The sequence below is a fragment of the Chrysemys picta genome, chromosome 9 (assembly GCF_011386835.1).
Source record: "Chrysemys picta bellii isolate R12L10 chromosome 9, ASM1138683v2, whole genome shotgun sequence".
Classification (NCBI taxonomy): Eukaryota; Metazoa; Chordata; order Testudines; family Emydidae; genus Chrysemys; species Chrysemys picta.
The window spans coordinates 43928300-43949811 of NC_088799.1; the positions used below are offsets into that span (position 1 = coordinate 43928300).

Here is a 21512-nt window from a genome sequence, read left to right on the forward strand (position 1 = left end):
CTTTTCTAGGCAACTGACTAATATAAACCTGGGAGAAATGTTAGGAACTTCAAAGAACTGTTTGGGACAATACGTGTGAAGAGGGCTCCCAAGGTCCTTGGAACGCTTCTTGAAGCTGCGCCCTGGGAGAAAAAAACATTGTATTGATTACCTGACCCTGGAAACTCCAAATCAAAGACTCCTACACAATATAAAGGGTAGACTAAACTCTTAATGAGAATGTTAGTTCTGAACTGAGGCTGTTTTGAACTTGTGTCCATAGGAGAGACTCCTTTGTGGGGTTTTAAGGACTAATCATCTGCCAGAACCCCTGTCGGAGTTGGGGTGATCTCTGGTAAACTTATTAGTATATGTGTAAGTTCTTCTATTGTTTTAAGGTGTTTTCTCTGTAACACTTTCCCCCTAAGAATAAATAAGGTTGTACAGAAAGAGCTGTGTGGTAGCTTAACTATGGGCAGTTACATGGTTATTAGTCTCTGAAGAGAAAGCAAGCAGGTCTGCTGAGGCAACCTGTCTTTTGCTGGGAATAACACAACAAAGGCAGAGAACTGTTCAGTCTGGAGATACCCCAGTCAGAAGGGAGAAAAACGTGTATCTCCATCCAAGAGAGGCAAAGGGCCAGGGGAGCCAAAAGCCTGACCAGGGTGGGGGCTATGCTGGACCATTGAGAGGAAATACGGGTGCAGTTTCCCTGAGCTGTGACACAGCCATATGTATCCCTCATGAAAGCTATTGAAACCTCCAAGGTGCTTCTGCGGGGAGAGACGAGGGATCAGAGGGACAGAATAAGGTGTTCTCATTTGGATTAGAGGCTTGGCAAGACTTTTCCCCACCCACAGATTTCTGCATCGGGAAGAGATCTTCAGCCCAGCTGACAACTCTTTGTCAGTTCTTAGCTGGGCCTGTGTGGCCCCTTTAATAATCTACATATGTTGAAGCAAGTGGCATGGAGCAGCTGCATAGTGGCCAGGAAGCAGGGCTCTGGGCAAGGGGCAGGCTTAGTGGCCACAGTGCACAAAGTTGAGAGGGGGAGTAGAAGTGGGTTTAAAAAGAAAAGGATAGGCAAAGAGATCCTACAGGTCTGGGGAACAAACAGTGTTAGCAGCATCCTTTCGCACACATCACAGGTGACTAAACAGTGTTCTTACCGCCATGGACACCACATTTAAAACAAACAATGGTACATTGTCAGCACAGCACACAAGCAGCTTAATGACATGTAAACGGTGGAGTTTTAGCAGTAGAACTGGAGCAATCAAAAGCTCTGGGCTACAAAGTCAGGTTCTCCCCTCAGTCCCAGTTCTTTCCTGCAGCATCTCACACATTCATGTTCACTTTAAAAGGAGACTGGAGAGAGACTACATCCCAGGTAGTTAAGGCTAGGCCTTTCCGTGCTTTGAGGGTAGTACTAGCTGGTACATATTGTCTTAAGGATTGTAAATATGTGTTTATTAAATTAACCCTTGTTGAAGCAGAGAACAGCAGGGACATGCTTATTGAGACTCAGGCTAAAACTTATTACTGAATTTAGGTTCTGATTTTGCAATGAGATCTGCTAGCATGGACCCTTTTTTCCCCACTTACACTCTTTATGCCAGATGGGTCTTCATGGCAACCCAGTTGCAGGACTGAGGCTTTAAACTGTCAGCTCTTTGGGTTATGGACCTGGTCCTGAATTCGTCTGCAGAAAACCATGCACGTCTACCAGACAATGCCCAGCATAAGATTGGACATACTGTGTGTGGGAAGGAAGGAAGTGGGCATAGATATTACCTTTTATAAATTTTAAATTCACTGCCTTTCAATGGCATGAATGTCCCATTGTTCTTATATTATGAGAAAAGGTGGGCAAAAATTCCCAACTGACTTTTCTATTAATTATATTTTATACCATGACCAGTACAAATACAGATAACACTGACTGAAGCAATCCATTATCTGGTCAAGCATTTGAAAGGTATGCAGAATACATTCCAGAAAAAAGCTTGCAGCACTAAAACAGATGTGCACAGGCAAAAACATCTGAGACCTGTAGAAAATGCTGTTATGAGGAATAATAACCTATGACTTCCTTGCTGTGGGAAAATGGGCCTAGCCAACCCCATTTGCACTGGCCATGAAACCAACATGGACTTGCCTTACAGGCCGCAAGCCTGAACCAGATTAAGTGTCATGTTCTCTGCCAGTAACAATCAAGGGTTATGACCAGAGGCGCGGGGGCCGGAGAGGAAAAGAATGGAAAGTCCCAGCGGCTGCAATAATAGCGTGTGTGTTTATGGCTGGCGAAATATAATAACCGCCTGTGTGAAGCAATAAGCATCATATAATTAGCTAAATTGATTAATCATGCTATTCCTTATCTTTGTTATGTATCTATGCCCCAATTGCATAAAACCCCATTGTGTAATTGTACCCTGCCTGGAACATTTAAGTAATAGGCACCCCAAGTGGTGCAAAATAAAGCCAGTATCGGAAACCATCCAAGAAGCCCTCCACTTAATTTGCACCCTATTCTGGGAAGATTGCAAAAGGAGTACCGGGAAGGGCGGAAAGACCCTAACTCTCCTATTCTGATAAATGACGTGTAATGTGTAATATGTTTGCGGTTTTCAGCTTTAAAAAGACTTGTTGCACTCCAATCGGGGGAGCGGTTCCTGACTGCTAACCCCAACGCGTTGGTATGTATTCAATAAAAGGGCCTCAGGCTTGAGTCTCTGATCAAAATGATGCGTGGGTGACTTTTTCCACAACATTGCTAACAAAAATGTTAGCTAAAGAACATTTACTTTGTAATAAAATAATTTCATTGTGGAAAAATGACAATGGAGGATAGAATAAAAAATTGTTTATGGACCAAATAGGATTAAATAAAGCAGGCACAAAAGAAAGTATTCAGAAAAATAACAAGAACATTAAACTGAAAAATGAATGTTAATAGGATAGAGTTGCCTTAACTTACCTGAAAGCACTTTTAGGCGGATACATGAGATCAGAGCTGTCCCTTGGGTATGGTGAATTGGGTCCACTGCTCCGGGCCCCACGGTTTGGGGGGCCCTGTGGGCCGCTGGTGTGATTGGCCGGCGCTGAGCGCAGTCAGTCCCGGAAGTGACAGGTCGGTCCCGGAAGTGATGGATTCATCACTTCCATCCCGGGCCCCGCACTCCGCTAGGGACGGCCCTTCATGAGATAGATAGATAGATAGATTACTTTGATGGAATGACTGTACATCCCTCCCTACAGGATTAGTAAAAGGGGGGATTAATTTCCCACAAAAAGAACCAAGCAAAGGGCCTACCCTATTCCACAGATCCTGCTTTGTGTGCTAATCAAGGAAAAAGTTTCCATCTGGGTTCATTAAGGCAGGTATTTAAGCCTAAAGAGCAAGCCTATTGGGCTTGGTCTGTGGGAAGCAGGAAGTGAGCTGTTCTTCTATGCCCCAGCTGAAGGAAAGCAGCAGAGCTGAGCAGCTCCCAGGACTAAGTGGTTAGGGAGAACGGCTATTGCAATCCTACCTGAGGGCTATATTGATGAACCAAGATGCCTAGCTCAGTCTGGTATATATATTTTTTCTTTTATTTATTTACCCTCAGCAGAAGCAGCCTGTGGAAGGGCTGGAGCAAATACTGAAGCAGTAGGCAAGCCAAGTAGTGTATGAAGTAACCCCTGGGGAAAATATTGGAGGCTAGATTGGGAGACAACCTTGGGAGAACACTGGCCTCCCTGCCTGTCAGTTATGCCTCTTGGAGGGGATGCTCGGCCAGCCCAGCAGTCAAGGTTTGAAGGTTGGCTTGACCCCTGTTACGAGGGAACAAATAAAATCCCATGTACTGTGTGGTGAGATTATTGATGCTGTGCAAATGAGGACTGAGGGGCTAGCTCATGGAAGATTTGTTTTTTGGTTGGGATCTTTTGGGGGGGGGGCTTTTCTTGCATTTATTTCATCTCAAAGGAGAGGACTAGAGCGCCTCAAAAGGGGAAAACCTATTTTTGTGAAACAATTCAAAGTTTGTGATTAACTTTTTTTAATTGAAACATTATCAAAAAAGTGATTGAATTTTTTCATTTACCAAAACTTGTTATTGATCAATAATAAAAAAACATTAAGCTTTGTGGGGAAACTGTTTGTAAAATGGCCTTTTAGTGCGCTGCCTCTCTCCCACCCCTCCAAAAAAATCTTCACAAAATTTAACCTCCACCGTGAAAGATTTTTGCTTTGGCTTAAATTTGTACATGTGGATCAGACAGGCTGTGTAGCAAGGATAATTTATTAGATAACATTAAATGAATAACTGAAGCTTTGGAAACATCAAACAAGATGATGCCAAGAAGGCCTTTGAGAGAGCTGAGTTTTGCTTTCAACAGCAATAGATTAAATTATTATATCAAACCTAGAGCTAAATGGGAACCAAAAGGAATGTATCACTCTGTTTACAGTTAGGAAGAGGGACCAGGCTTAACGGACCATTTCCTACTTCTTTCTTGAATTACTTGTGATCTTAGAACTCTTTGCCCAACTAATAGATATCATCCAGCACCAGCAATATTAATTAATGTAACACAAAATGTCACTGCATACAGATGACATCCTAATTTGAACAGGTCCTACTCTACCCTACCTGTTGCTATTTCAGAAAACGTAAAAAGGTCATTGGGGTATAAAACAAAATTGGAAGAAACAAAGTGTAATTGGGATGACAACACCACTGAAGTGAATACAAATTAAAATGGTCGCCTCTTAGATGTGAATATTTTTCCTAAAATGGAGTTCGAGTGAACTATGTACCTTTGCTGGACAAAATTTGTAACTTAGTTGCACAATTTACCTTTATCCTTTTGTAATTACAAACACTGAGTCTGATTCAATACTGTTACTCTAGTCTTACACTAGACTAACACCATTGATGGCTGAGAATATTTCTGGAGTAAGAAATGAATTGGGCCCAATATATTAAATATGTATTTAGTGTCATATTTCCTATTTCTGTTTCAAGTTATTCCAGGTATTTCTGGATTCTGTTAAAAATCAACATGTATTTTTCTATGTAGTCAAATAGCAAATAATGACCAGAGTGAGATATCAAGATACTAGACTTTGTAGCTATTGCAGAGCCAGCAGGGTCTGCTATACATGGAGCCTAATTCAGAACCTACAAGACCCAGTAGGATAAAAGCCCTGGAAGAATGAAAATTAATTGGAAATCTAGATTTAAAGAGTCCCATAATAAGCCATGCTGAGGCATTTTCTAATAAACATGAAAAAGTTGGAAATACAATGGACATGCTAGAAGGCCTCCAGAAACCCCTTTGGGAATATTGTGATGCTACTTTCTTACTGTAATGCAGATTTTAAAAAAATTTAAAGGCGGGTGGTTATTTTATAGATGAACTCTTAAAATTCAGCTATTAAATCCTATATGTAAATAAAGATCTGTTTGTCCGTCTCTCTCACAAATATGCATTGAGTCATGTCCGTTCAAAGAGATCTGAATATACCACCCATCACTAAATGGAGAGAATACTTTGTGAAATACACCTAGCAAGTAAGACCCTGATTTTGCATACACACACACACACACACACACACACACACACACACTTTATGTTACGCATGAATAGTCCCATTCATTTTTTTTAAAGTAAGCACATGCCTAAGTATTTGCTAAATCTGGGCCTAAATTTGTTTCTTCTGCTTATAATGCAATTATTGTACAGGATAAAAAAATTAGAACCACACAAATTGGATCAGAAAGAGAGCTGGAGAATCCCATAACATCGGAAAAAATGGGAGAATTCATGTGCCTTGATTCAATATATTGCAATAAATATAAAGGAACAGATCTTCAGCAGGTGTAAGTCGGCAAAGCTCCAATGGAACTACATTGATTTACATCAGCTGAGGATCAGCCTAAAAATATATAGTACAACAATTTCGTGATTTAATTTTTATTTTGGACTCCAGTAAAGATAAAATATAAATCAAACTAACACATATTGAAAGTGTAATACAGAATACTCAACTTAGTACATATGCTATGTTACTGTATAAAACTCAAACTAAACTCATGATATATACACATGGGAAACTGCTGTAACAGGTATCAGAGGGGTAGCCGTGTTAGTCTGGATCCGTAAAAAGCTTTCGTGGGTGAATACGTCCGACGAAGTGGGTATTCACCCACGAAAGCTTATGTTCCAATACGTCTGTTAGTCTATAAGGTGCCACAGGACTCTTTGTTGCTTTTTGCTGAAACAGAAAATCCTTGGATCCTGTGAGAATTTACTTTATTATTCCTGCTGAAAACACTGCTGCTCAAATTTTTGCAGGTTCTTCTTTTCCTTGTGCAGATTTGTGCATCATAGGCTAATGAAAACCAGAGGAGGCCCCAATGGTACATGAACTTCTGAAATTAATGTCATTAATGAAGATCTAGACTAGAAACAAAAATTATTTTGTAGAAATTACTCATTTCTTTCAGTGTGTTCCCAAGTGGTAGATGTAGATATCAATTACATTGCAGTATCTCATCAAGCAAAAGGGTCTGCATACTTGCATATAATTATTCATGTTTAAGTGTTTGCAGGATTAGGCTCTATTTTTGTAAAATTTAAGTGCTACTAGATGTGTCAGGAATCTTTGCTACTCTAGGTATACTCACTTCAATACAAGGGCTTTAAAATAGTCATTTTACCTTTTAGGCACTTTCTATTTTCCATTGGATCTTCATCTTTTCGTAGTAATGCCAGCAATAACAATCAATGGCAGGTTGCACAATGCAGGGTCAGATATTTTTGCCCTTAAATATGAGGGCTGCAGGCTTTTTTTCTGGAACACTTTGTACCCTAGCCCTTTTAACGTTGACAGAGTATTCCATTCCCTAGTTAGTCTCTGCTGCTGACTGCATTTTCCATTATTACTTGGTTGACAAGAGAATGTGGGCCTAATTCTATAGTTAATCGAGTAAAACTCTCATTGACTTCAAAGGTAGATTTGTTTAAGGGTTGCTGTGTTCATGGGGGCTTTTCTATTTGTTTTAAGAGACTTATATCCTCTGTTGATGTTGAGAGGATTTCCTATGAGCAATGTTAGCAAATAAATGTGGAACAAATTTTAATTTGAAAAGGATGTAAGTTGAGTAAAGCAGGTTTACGCGAGCTCACCGGAACATGCCTGCAGGTTAACATTAAATGACCCCTGCTTGCTTACTTTTATTAAAAGAGAGACAGGCCCAGATACTGACAACACGTGCTTTTATCATGACTCATGATATTTGTTGTTATACTTAACGTCCAGTTCCTGGGATCTTGGGATTACATGGGAATTTCATCTCTGATTTTAAAACAAGGTAAACGTCTATCCCTTGTTGCAGCGAAAAACTTGAGAACGTGATCTAATTGCACCCTAAGATCTCAAACGAAAAGGCAAATAGAACTCAACTATTTTTTAGGCATGATATAAGTCTGTCATAACTGACTTGTGATTTTTGAACACTTGGAGTTGACAAGACTGTTCACACCAGTGCAAATTAGTATTATATGTCAGAATCTGGCCCCTAGACTAGCTTTCCAGTCCTGAAGATGGCTTTTTTATTCTCTGCAATGTAATTTAATTTTTGTATACTACCCCTTACTCAGCTGTGCAGAATCAATCTAGATAAGTCACATAGCATTTGTTAAACCATGTAACGTTGGATGGCTGATGCAATCAATAACTCTATGATTGCCACTGAATTTTTTTAAATGTACCATCGAGTCTGAAATGTCAGAAGGGCCTCAAGTTGGCATCTGATTTTCCAGCTATGATCAATTCACCTGAAAGAATTTAGACATTAAATGCCTGCAGGGGCTGACCCCCCCGCTGGTGCATGCTGACATAGTTCCATTAAAGTCCATGGAGTGACACAGATTTACACCAGTGGAAGCTTGGGGGGGCAGTACGGGTTAGTGGATAGGGCACCAGGTTGGGAGCCAGGAGATCTGGGTTCTGCCATTGACCTGCTGTGACCTTGTGCAAGTCATATCCCTTCCTCTGCCACTCTTTCCTCTCCTCTTTGTCTGCCTTGTCTATTTGGGGCAGGGGCTGTCTTGCTCTGTTTGTACAGCACCTACCCTGTTTAGGGTCCCTAGCTGCTGCTGTAACACAAATAATAAGTCCCAAAGAATATAGGCTCTGACCCAGTGAAGGGCTCCATGGAGGCAGGCCCTAGTATCCATTTTGAAGTCAGTGGGGCTGTGACTGCACTAAGCCAGTTTTAGCAGTGGGGCCATAAGCAGTTAGTTGTCACCTTTAATCAATTTTACCATCAATTAATTACAGCTGCTCGTTTAGGCTCATTGTCAGAATCACAAAGGCATATATGTCCAAACTTTTAAAATATTGTACCCATCCAGCGCCTGTTGGAATATTGGATTGTAGTGCTGCTAGCAGTGCTGTCATGAGGAATCACAGTTACATGAAGTTAAACTCCTTTACTTTCAGCCATTACTGGCTGTGTTTCAATATTGTGATTCCATAAAATGTATCACAGTGAAACTGACTGAAGCAGCCCTGATTTTAGAGACTGAACTTATACATTAGTTATTATTTTCCTTCTATGCAACCATTTTCTGACCACTGGCTCATTATTAAAACCACAGACTGTTGGGGATTTAAAAATTCTGCTAAACAAGAAAAAATCATGTTAAATTAATCTCATATCCTTCTTTGACAGGGTAAAAAGCCTTGTGGATGGGTGGGAAGCAGTAGGTGTGATATATCTGGACTTTAGTAGTATATATAAGGCTTTTGATATTATCTCACATGACCTTCTCACAAGCAAGGTAGGGAAATATAGCCTAGATGAAACTACTATAAGGTGGGTGCACAACTGGTTGAAAAACCGTTCACAAAGAGTTGGTATCATGGGTTCACAGTCAAGTGGGGTCCCGCAGGGATCTGTGCTGTGTCTGGTTCTATTCAATATCTTCATAAATTATTTGGATAATGCATAGAGTATACTTATGAAGTTTGCAGGTGACACCGAGCTGGGTGGGTTGCAAGCACTTTGGAGAACAGATTAGAATTAAAAATGATCTTGACAAACTGGAAAAATGGTCTGAAATAAATAGGATGAAATTCAATAAGGACTAATGCAAAGTACTCCACTTAGGAAGGAATAATACACTGCACACATACAGAATGGGAAATGACTGCCTAGGAAGGAGTACTGCAGAAAAGGATCTGGGGGTTATAGTGGATCACAAACTAAAATTGAGTCAACAGTGCAATGCTGCTGCTATAAAAGCAAACATCATTCTGGGATGTATTAGCAGGAGTGTTGTAAGCAAGACATGAGAAGTAATTCTTCTGCTCTGCTCAGCACTGATAAGGCCTCAACTGGAGTATTGTGTCCGGTTCTGGGTGCCACACTTTGGGAAAGATGTGGACAAATTGGAAAAAGTCCAGAGGAGAGCAACAAAAATGTTTAAAGGTCTAGAAAACATGATATGTGGGAAGATTGAAAAAATTGGGTTTGTTTTGTCTGGCGAATAGAATAGTCTTCAATTACGTAAAAGGTTGTTATAAAGAGGATGATGATAAATTGTTCTCCTTATTCACATAGGACAAGACAAGAAGTAAGTGCCTTAAATTGTAAGGGGCTTAAATTGTTGCAAGGGAGGTTTAGGTTGGACATTAGGAAACACTTGCTAACTGTCAGGGTGGTTAAGCATTGGAACAAATTACCTAGGGAGGTTGTGGAATCTCCATCATTGGAGATTTTTAAGAGCAGGTTAGGCAAACACCTGTCAGATAATACTTAGTGCTGCTATGAGTGCGGGGGGGGGGACTGGACTAGATGACCTCTCAAGGTCCCTTCAAGTCCTACATTGCTATGATTCCACAAAGATGGGGAGCACCAGAGAATGACATTTGCTTGGTGACTGTGAGGCTTTATATGTTCCAGTTATAGCACCCATTCAATTGTTACAAATTTCAATATTATCTTTTCCAAAGCTGCTTTTATTGCTTAGCTGGTAAGATTAACATTGTGTAATCTACTTATTCTGTAAAGTATAGAAATATCAAAATCAGATCTGCAGAAACCATCTGCTCACAATGGAGGATGGATAATGAATTGTGATGGGATTACAGTTCCATGGCCAGCCTCTGGAAAATTGCTGATTTACTGCACATTACAAAATACATGAGGCTACCCACATGGTATAAAATCCTCACCATCACGTGTAAGTGGTGTTCCTCTAAACTGAGCCAAATTCAGACCTGGTACAAGTGGATGCCACACATCAGGCCAAGCTTTGCCTTCATTACAACCAATGGAAACCGGGAATAACTCAGTGTACCTCCAGGGGAATTACTCTCTGATTTTACACCATCATAAATAGGGCAGAATTTGGCCCAGTGGAGCAGATCCTCTCCCCCTGTCTGCTGAGGTAGTAGAAAGTTGCCTTTATGGGAATACTTAGATCTTCTGTTAAGAGCTCCATATAGTAAGCTACGTATTCTTGAGCAGCACAGACTGGCGGTTTGTCCAACTACTTCCCTAGCTAAACATCTAATTTACAGAGCACCCCCGTCACACACCCCACCACCTATTCCCAACCTCCACAGACAGGTGCCAGGCACTCACTGTCAGCTGGCACAGTGGTCTCTGTGGGACTGGTGTAAGTTAGTGCAGCCTTTAGGCCCCTGATCGGCCCAGGAGGAGGAGAGCCACTTTCACCCCATCACTCCTCTGGTGCACTAAGCACAAGTCTGGTTCTGCTGAGAACTGAGACTTGAGTTACGCTGCAGGCCAAATGCAGACCTGCTGTCAGCTCTGGGGTCTGAAGCTAACATGTTATGTCTCTGTAGAATGGACTGAACTGTTCATACCATCTTAGCCCATCACTTACTCTCTCCCCAATGAGTACCTGAAGTACAATAAGCTGAAGGGATACTGTAAATGAATAAGAGATGTACAAAAACCTTTCATTACCAAGCCCTGATTCATGGCTGTGTATAGGAACCATGTAAAATCCATGGTTATGACAATACACCACGTGGCTTGGTAAGTACTCTTACTGCTGGCTACCTCTGTCTGCATTGAACAATGAAGTGCTACAAGTGTCCCTTGATGCTAGGTTCCACTGAACTCCGTAGTAAATAAATAAATACTCATGGAAGTGAACATGCCCATTCACTTTAATGGATAATTATTTATTGCTTCACCCAACAATTACTTCCTTAGATTTAACAAAAGCTTTCCTTATGTTCCCCAAGAGCTTGGTTCACTGCTTTCAAGGGCAAATCACTGTCCCTGATCCACCATCCAGGTCAGTTACACCGGTAGCCACAGTGAGGCAAGCGTTACATTTCCCATGAGCATTCACTCCAATTTAAAAGTGAACCCATGCAGGCCCTGATCCTGCAAACACTTTTTCACTTGTTTAGTTTTATGCATATGAGCATAATCCCATAGCCCTCAATGGGATAAAAGATTCAGGTATAAAATTAAGCACATGAATAAATGTTTACAGGCTTCTGGCCCAAGGCTGTTCTTGTGCCCTTTTGTGTTCACTTGCTGCTAACATTTGCGATCTAGCTTTATTTGCGTGAATGTGTGAGGAAGGCAAGTTTTAAACCAACAGTGACTAAGTAAGTAGCATAATTCAGCAGGGCTGGACCTTGCTTCTTGTAACGGGGCTTCAAAACTAAGTGAGCCAGACACAGCCTTTAAACAAGGACTGCACATGCACATGCAATTGCTTTGGGTAAACGTGATGAAAAGACTGAATTTAAGCTGTACTTCCAGCCAATGAATTCTACAGCAGCCTAGATTTTAAATGGGCTAGATGCTGCAATTAAGAGCTATGGCCTAGAGAAGGAAAGATTTAAGATTGCCTGGGGCCGTACATGACTCTCTGCATTTTAAATGATCAGTTTTAGAACTTCTTTTGGGGGGATGAAAGTAGAGGTGTTTGTGAACCAAACCAAAAACAAATCCCACATCAATCAACCAACCAAAAAGCCCAAAGATATAACTCTCAATGCACACTAACATTTAAAGCAGAAACTAGGCTGGTAACTTGGGTGTTTGTCCTTTTAGAATCACTAATATTTCTTGTTAAATTTGTTCTTTCGGTTTGTTTATGCTGCACAGAATGTAAACTTAATTACATCTGTATTATGCCTTGGGGACAGAATTTTCTCTTGCTCATTTCAGAAATTCATACTGTACTGGAAACAGACAAATGTGGGTATGCACTTTTGTATTACTGTGACTTTTCAAAACTATTTCCAGCAAATATACTATAAAGTCAGCTTTCTCTAGACACTTCAACACTTATTTTTCACTGTGCCCTCTGCAAGCTACTGCTGCTGGAATTTTTCCAAAATATATTTTAGCTGAGGATTTATTTAACACACACTGCTTGGATTCCCAGAAACGTTAGTTTTGAGCCATTGCAGTCTGACTGGCTCACTAGTAAAGTGTTAAGTGGAGGAGAAGGAGCTCAGGAACTATAGCAATTATTGATTTATTTTGAGAACAACAAATGATTGACAGGAATGAATTGATCTTTTGATACAAATGAAAAACAAAGGAATAGACTGAAAAGGGGTAATAAATGACAACCACCTCAGTATGGAAGTTAGAGATACAATTCTTCTACAGGGACATCAGGCCCATCTTCCTGCTTATGTAGGATTGTTCTCTATGCTATTCTCTCTTCTCAGGCATATTGATGGGGCACTGGCAGAGGTCTACTATTACAATTGATCTATTCAAAACCCAAGTATTTGAGCGACAAATGAATATGCACAAGAAAGCTCCCACTGGAAAGACTGCCACATTCTATCCTAAAATCCCACCCAAAACAAAACTGACAACCTTGAGCCAGACAAAGTCAATGCTGGGATAAGTACGTTTAAGTTCCATGAAAAATCAGTTGAGTTGTACCCATTTGCAATGATCCTGAATTTGTCCTTTGATCTCTGGTAATATCTAAACAATATGTTCCATCTCAACGTTGTAACCAGGGTGCTTGAGAAGTCTAAAACTACCAATAAAAATATCACCAAGATCCTCATTTTCAAACTCTATACAGTTTCAGCCAGGTCTGAATAAAAGGCCTTATTTGCCTGTCACATGCACCTCTCTTACAACTCTACAGTTACTCCTGGTTTACACCAGGTTAAGTGAAAGCAGAATCAGGCCCTAACTTTTTTTTCTTAACTGGAAATTAAGTCAAGGTTTCTAAAGTTCAGTATTTACCTAACCCAGCTATTGAACCAAATAGTGAAACAGTCCAGTAACTGAAGAAATAAATAATTCAGCTTAGCTGGCTTGACCAAAGATTTTTCAGCAAACAGCTGATTCATAGAATCATAGACTTTAAGGTCAGAAGGGACCATTATGATCATCTAGTCTGACCTCCTACACAACGCAGGCCACTGAATCTCACCCACCCACTCCTGTATCAAACCCCTAACCTATGTCTGAGCTATTGAAGTCCTCAAATCATGGTTTAAAGACTTCAAGGTGCAGAGAAGCTGCGTCTCCAATCCTCTGATCTTTTCTTCCATCAGCTCTATCAGGCAGCACTTCATGCAGACGAAACTCTTTTCAGGTACCCCCTCCAGGATCATGTACATGCCGCAGCTTCCACATCCAGTCATCTTCATTGTGTCTTCCACTGCTTGGGTCACTACCACTGCTGCCTGTATATCTGTTATAGGCTTCCCACATAAACCCTTCTCCTCCAAAAGAAGTCCCACTCAAACTCCCCTGTTTACAGCTCTGTTTGCTGGCTCCTGTGCCGCTGCAGCTGATTCATAATCTTTACCTATATTTGACCTATACATGGTTTATAGAGGAATTTTTCACTTGTGGTTTCCAACAAAGGAGGACTCCTAGACTTGGCTCCTAGCCTAAAAGCACAATACAACTGCTCAGGTGCCCTAAACATGATAATGAGGATAAGATGTTTTTTGGACATACATCGTGAGTGATGTGGAGAAAGCGGATAAGGAAAAGTTATTTACTTATTCTCATAATACAAGAACTAGGGGTCACCAAATGAAATTAATAGGCAGCAGGTTTAAAACAACTACAAGGAAGTTCTTCTTCATGCAGTGCACAGTCAACTTGTGGAACTCCTTACCTGAGGAGGTTGTGAAGGCTAGGACTATAACAGCGTTTAAAAGAGAACTGGATAAATTCATGGTGGTTAAGTCCATTAATGGCTATTAGCCAGGATGGGTAAAGAATGGTGTCCCTAGCCTCTGTTTGTCAGAGGATGGAGATGGATAGCAGGAGAGAGATCACTTGATCATTGCCTGTTAGGTCCACTCCCTCTGGGGCACCTGGCACTGGCCACTGTCAGTAGACAGGATATTGGGCTAGATGGACCTTTGGTCTGACCCAGTATGGCCGTTCTTATGTTCTTATGTTCATTCTCTATCCTTTAGAATTGTCTTGGTATCCAGCAACAGAGAGACTTATCAACATTAGGTGCTTAGGAAGAAGGCACAAATTAAGAGGCAATTCTTGATTTAGTCCTAAATCATGGTGGGCAACCTACAGCACGCAGGCTGCATGCAGCCCATCAGAGTAATATGATTGCGGGCCACGAGACATTTTGCTGACATTGGCCATCCGCAGGCACCGCCACCCTGCAGCTCCCAGTGGCTGCGGTTCGCTGTTCCCGATAGGAAGGGGCAGGCCGCAGGTTGCCCATCATTATCCTAAATGGTCCAATAGTTGAACATAGCTGAACCACTTGATGATAGCAACCATAATGTAATTAAATTGAACGTCCTTGTAGGCGGGAAAAAATGCCAAAGCAACCCACCATAGTAGCATTTAACTTCAAAAAGGGGAACTACACAAAAATGAGAAAGGTAGTTAAATGGAAATTAAAAGGAAGTCCCAAGGGTGAAATACTTGCAAACTGCATGGAGAAAACTCCATAATAGAGGCTAAACTAAATGTAGACCCCAAATAATAAAAACAAACAGTAAGAGGACCAAAAAGAATGCCACCATGGTGACACACCAGAGTAAAAAGAGGTGGTTAGAGGCAAAAAAGGCATCCTTTCAAAACTGGAAGTCAAATCATATTGAGGAAAATAGAAAGGAGCATAAACTCCAACAATTCAAGTGTAAAAGTACACCTCTACCCCGATATAATGCAACCTGATATAACACGAATTCGGATATAACACAGTAAAGCAGTGCTCTGGGGAGGCGGGGCTGTGCGCTCTGGCGGATCAAAGCAAGTTCAATATAACAAGCTTTCACCTATAACGTGGTAAGATTTTTTGGCTCCTGAGGACAGCGTTATATCGGGGTAGATGTGTATAATAAAGGCCAAGAAAAAATCTGAAGAGCAACTAGCTAAAGACACAATAACTAACAGCAATTTTTTTGTACATACCTCAGTACCAGGAAGCCTGCCAAACAGACAAGGTCATTGTGGAGAAGCTAAATGAATTCTTTGCATCAGTCTTCACTGCAGAGGATGTGGGGGAGATCCCTACATCTGTGCCATTCTTTTTTTGGTGACAAAGCTGAGGAACTGTCCCAGATGGCAATGTCAATAGAGGAAGTTTTGGAACAAACTGATAAATTAAACAGTAGTAAGTCACCAGGACAAAATGGTATTCACCCAAGAGTTCTGAAGGAACTCACATGTGAAATTGTAGAACTACTAACTGTGGTATGCAACATATCACTTAAAATTAATCAACCTCTGTACCAGATGACTGGAGGATGTATTGCCGATTTTTTAAAAAAAGGCTCCAGAGGTGATCCTGGCAATTATAGGCCTGTAAACCTAACTTCAGTACCACAAAAACTGGTTGAAACTATTGTAAAGAACAGAATTATCAGACACCTAGATGAAAACAATATGCTGAGAAAGAGTCAACACAACTTTTGTAAAGGGAAATCATGCCTCACCAATCTATTAGAATTCTCTGAGAATGTCAACAAACAAGTGGAAAATGGTGATCCAGGCAGTATTGTGTATTTGGACTTTCAGAAAACCTTTGACAAGTTCCCTCACAAAAGGCTCTTAAGCAAAAGTAAGCAATCATGAGATCAGAAGGAAGATCCTCTCCTGGATCAGTAACTGGTTAAAAGATAAAGGGTAGGAATAAATGGCCAGTTTTCACAATGAAGAGAGGTAAATTGCAGGGTTCCCCAAGGAACTGTACTGGGACCGGTGCTGTTCAACATATTCATAAATTATTTGGAAAAGAGGGTGAACATTGAGGTGGAAAAATTTGCAGATTATATTAAATTGTTCAAGATCGTTAAGTCCAAAGCTGACTGTGAAGAGTTACAAAGGGATTTCACTTAAACTGGGTGACAGAGCAACAAATGGCAGATGAAATTCAACATTGATAAGTGTAAAGTAATGCACATTGGAAAACATCATCCCACCTATACATACAAAAGGACGTGGTCTAAATTAGCTGTCACTACTCAAGAAAGAATTCATGGAGACACCATGGGTAGTTCTTTGTAAACATACGCTCAATGTGCAGCAGCAGTCAAAAGAGCTAACAGAATGTTAGGTATCATTGGGAAAGGGGCAGATAATAAAACAGAAAATATCATGATGCCACTATAATAATCCATGAATGGATTACTTACATCTTGAATACTTCATGCAGTTCTGGTCATCCCATCTCAAAAAAAGATATATTTGATTTGGGAAAGGTACAGAGAAGGACAACAAAAATTATGAGCGGTATAGAACAGCTTCCGTGCAAGAAGAGATTAAAAAGACTGGAACTGTTCAGTTTTGAAAAGAGGTGACTAAGGGTGATATGATAGAGGTCTATAAAAGGGGTAGGCAACCTTTCAGAAGTGGTGTGCCGAGTGTTCATTTATTCACTCTAATTTAAGGTTTCGCGTGCCGGTAATACATTTTAACGTTTTTAGAAGGTCTCTTTCTATAAGTCTATATTATATAACTAAACTATTGTATGTAAAGTAAACAAGGTTTTCAAAATGTTTAAGAAGTGTCATTTAAAATTAAATTAAAATGCTGATCTTACGCCACCAGCCTGCTCAGCTCGCTGCCAGCCTGGGGTTCTGTTCATCTAGGCCAGCAGCGGGCAGGGCAGGGCCTATGGCCAGGATCCCAGACCTGGGGGCGGGGAAAGTGTTTCAAGGGTCAGGACAGAGGGCTGGGGAGGGGGTTCAGGGCAGTAGGCTGGGGTGTGTGTGGGGGTGTTTCAGGGATCAGGACAGAGGGCTGGGGTGTGTGGGGGGTGTAGGGCAGAAGGCTGTGTGTGGGGGGGGTTCAAGGGTCAGGTCAGAGGGCTGGGGGGTTGCAGGGCAGAAGGCCGGGTGTGTGTTGGGGTGTGGGGGGTTCAGGGCAGAGGACTGAGGGTGTGTGGGGGTGCAGGGCAGAAGGCTGGGTGTGGGGGGGATTCAGGGCAGAGGGATGGGGCTGTGGGGGTGCAGGGCAGAAGGCTGGGTGTGTGTTGGGGTGGGGGGGTTCCAGGCAGAGGGCTGGGGGGTGTGAGGGTACAGGGCAGAAGGCTGGGTGTGTGTTGGGGTGGGGGGGTTCAGGGCAGAAGGCTGGGGTGTGTGTGGGGGGTCAGGGCAGAGGGCTGGGGTGCTTGGCTCGTGGGGGTACTCTCAGCCCCCTGTCCTGAGCGGCTCATGGCAGGGGGCTGGAAGGAATATGCCCTGTTCCACCTCCTCCCCCAGGCTCCGTCCCTACCTCTCTCTGCCTGCTCTATGGAGCCGTGTGCGTGCTGCCGCCCCTCCCCCGCCCCCTTGCTAGGGCCATCAGCTGATTGGCGCAGGGACGGAGAGGAGGCGGGGCCAGAAAGCACCAGGCTGGGGGAAGAAGCAGGGGAGAGGGGAAGCTTGGCTGCTGCAGAACCAAGCTTCTGCCTCTTGCCCCCGCAGGGGAGAGTGGTGGGCGGGAGGACTGAGTGGGGCTTGGGGGCCGGGACCGCGGCAGGAAGCTGCGTGCTGCTCAAAATCGGTTCGCGTGCCGTGTTTGGCATGTGTGCCGTAGGTTGCTGACCCCTGGTCTATAAAATCATGAATGGTGTGGAAAAAGTGAATAGTGAAGTGTTATTTACCTTTTCATATAATACAAGAACTAGGAGTCACTTGATTAAATTAATAGGCTGCAGGTTTAAAACAAACAAAATGAAGTATTTCTTCACACAATGCACAGTCAATCTGTAGAACTCCTTGCCAGGGGCTGTTGTGAATGCCAAAAGTATAACTGAGTTCAAAAAAGAATGAGATAAGTTCATGGAGCATAGGTCCATCAATAGCTATTAGCCAAGATGGTCAGGGATGCAACCCCATACCCCAATTGTCCCTAAACCTCCAATTGCCAGAAGTTGGGAGTGGACGACACTGGATGGATCACTTGATATTGGCCTGTTCTGTTCAGAACCTCTGAAGCAGCTGGCACTGGTCACTGTCAGAGACAGGATACTGAGCAAGATGGACCATTGGTCTGACCCAGTATGGTTCTTACATTCTTATGTCTTTTAAAGTCTCTGAAAAAATATTAATGCTCTGTCAGAAGAACCCTCCCTTCTAATCAGTGGCATGCTGTCTGTAGTGGGTCGAGAGCACAAGTGTCAACCTCAGGGCAGACTCTCAAAGAGCAGGACGCAAACCCCAAATTGGTTGTATGTTCTATAATTAGATTTCACCAACCAAGTAACAAGTGTGAAATCCTCAAGCACTATAACAGTGTTAACAAGGAGTAACAGACAACCCCCCCTTGGGTACTCGATTTGTCTTGCCACCCAGGCAAGCTTGACTTTGTGCTAGATAGATGCTTTACACCAAAGATCACAAAAATATTCAGTTTACTCCCAGTCCCAAAGGACCAGTCACTTACCGCAGGTCAATTGTACTCCAGATGTCAACCAAAGACACTGCCTGTAGCCAATCCTGTAGTAAAGTAAGTAAAGATTTATTAACTAGAAAAAAGAAATGAGAGTTATTTACAAAGTTAAAGCAGGTAACATACACAGGCAGATGATTTGCAGACTTAGGTTCCAAAAGATAATAGTAACTTTTATAATAAGGAAACTTTATATGTCCTTTAGGGCTAACCCAAGCTAAACAGCTGGGGGTCTTTTGCTTATGCTCAGTAATTCTTGCCCTTTTAGAGTCCAAACAACAAAAAGAACCAAGTTTCTCCTGGTCAGAGATTTTTATCCCCTTCTCCTCAGAGTCCGATGTATTATGGCTCATTTGGTTTCAAAGACCTTAATGTTGGGCAGGACTGAACCTCTTCTGTAGGAAGCCAGCATTTGCATTAGAGAAGGCTTCTCTCCAGTTTGAGGAGTTACACATTTATGGATGTTTACAATGCAAACATTTGCTATTACCTTGTAACACGAGGTACAGATAAGCAAGACTAATAACTGCAGCATCCTACAAGCGATTCATAAGGTCTACACACCAAACACATCCTTACAACTCTAATATTTATCTTAACACCAAATACACAGATGAGCCAGACTGGTTTCCAGCTATGCATGAGTCAGGGTTCAGTGTGGCCTGGGGCCTTAGCATGAGCTGGCACCTGGTCTGCCAGCATCACAATCAGATTTAACAACATCTATAATAACCCCCACAGGGTCAGAAAGTAGCAAATACCAAGTTATTTGCTTGATACTATTTATCTGAACTAGACGGAACTTTTTATCTGAGCCAGAGCCTGTTTTTCTGTTCCTGCATCCTACCTTATTGCTAATGTATGACACTATCATAAAGGGGCAGAGGATCAAAAAGATGGTAGATCTTAAACACTTGAACTTGAAATGCTGTACTGATCAAGTTACCACAGGAACAATAACATTGTATAATAATTTCTGTACCTTCATGTCCTCTACCTTCTCAATCCTGCACCTGGAAATAGGTTAGCTGCTTTACTCTATTATCCATTCTCAACATCATTTCTTCTTCCTGCCACCACTTGCGCATGGAACAGCTTTCCACTCTTGCACCAACCACCTTGACTTCAAAACCCACTTCGTCTGGGACATCTTCCTATATTTATTCCCTTGCAAATCTAGTCCCCAAACCCTTGAACTCTTGGCTCATCTAATGTATCTGTAAGCTCCTCAGAAAAGGGATCTTGTTTCATCTTCATGCTTTTTGTAAGGCATTGGGCATCTCTACGATGTAACAAAAATAGCTCTTTGTACAGTATACAGAGCAATGCTTGATGCTGGCAGTTCCCAGTTCCCATTTTTTTTCCAGATGATGATATTTAAAATGGGCCAGATCCTTAACCAGAATTTTCTGCATCAGTAGAGCTACACCAGCTTACATCAGCTGAGGCTATGGGCCCTGTGTCTTTACACACTCTGCTCTTAAAGAATAATTTTCTTACTTTCAACCCTGTTCTGATTTTTAGACCACTAGCCTTCTGGGCCAAGGTCTGTCTTGATATTTTTGTTGTAGCATGTTACTATTGTTTAAGCAATATAAGCCAAGGGCAGAATTTGGCTTGTACTAGGAGATACACTAAACATCTACCAAGTTACTTGCAGGATAATGCACAGTACTTCTGAGATGTTGGGTTTTTTTCTTTTTCAAGTTGAGTGCTGTAGCCAGGGTGGAGCACCAGATCCTCAGCTGGTCTAAGACAGCCTAGCACACCATTGAAACCTTCACTTCAATGAAAACATACAGATTTATACCTGGTGAGGTTCTGGCCTAGAGTTCTTGGAGGGCATCTTAAAATGACACAAAGATCCAACCAGGAGTGCTTCAAATGCGGGTCAGCAGTGCTGTAGGGTGTAATGTGACAAGGAGTGCAAAGAAGAGAGACAATAGCAGAAATGATGAACACTTCTGTAGCTCTTGATGGTTAGTTGCAAAATTGTATCACTAATTTCCAAACAGATGGGTTTCTATACAGTGAAGAGATAGTAAATCAAGATTTACTGTGCCTAACTCTCCAAATCAGAATAATTTTAGCATTTTACAACCTCCGCACAGGTATAAATGACTCCACAGGGGCCTAATTCTTTTGCCCTGCACCTTGTGTAGTCACTCATGCCAGTGTAAAATAGCTGACAAGGCTTCCAAATCAGATGATCGTGTTATACCCACTTCACACAGGTGTAAATGACTTTACAAGGTGCAGAGCAGGGGAGAATCAGGTACAAGGCATATGGCAGGGGAAATGACCCCTACTGGCTAGTGAGTTTGTTTTTGTACTACAGATAACTCTGACTAAACATGTAGGGCTTCCTTTTATTTGCTACTCAAATAGCTTGCTATGTCTCTCTGCAGTGAGCAGCATCACAAACCTCTTTAAAACATCACTGTTTGTATTCTGAAACAAACATACTCCCACTTTTAGGCCAAGGCCAGTGAAATATCTGTGTTGGGAAATCTGTGTTGGGATATCATTTATCAAGCATAGGGCACGACTTCAAACTCGAGGTCACACATTGCTGATTTCAAGTGGGAATGAATGCGTCAGGTTTCCAAGTTCTGGAAGAATGAAATCATGTAATGA

General features: G+C 41.9%; 1 long non-coding RNA gene across 1 annotated transcript in view; it reads right to left on the reverse strand.

The window, feature by feature from the left end:
* Window positions 1-20777, reverse strand: part of LOC135973720 (uncharacterized) — a 59890-nt gene extending 39113 nt beyond the window's left edge. Inside the window, exons 1-2 of the long non-coding RNA XR_010590687.1 lie at window positions 20686-20777; window positions 18870-18922 (exon numbers count right to left, since the gene is read on the reverse strand). This is a non-coding gene — a long non-coding RNA (uncharacterized LOC135973720). The remainder of the gene's footprint in view (window positions 1-18869; window positions 18923-20685) is intronic.
* Between the last annotated feature and the right edge of the window lie 735 nt (window positions 20778-21512).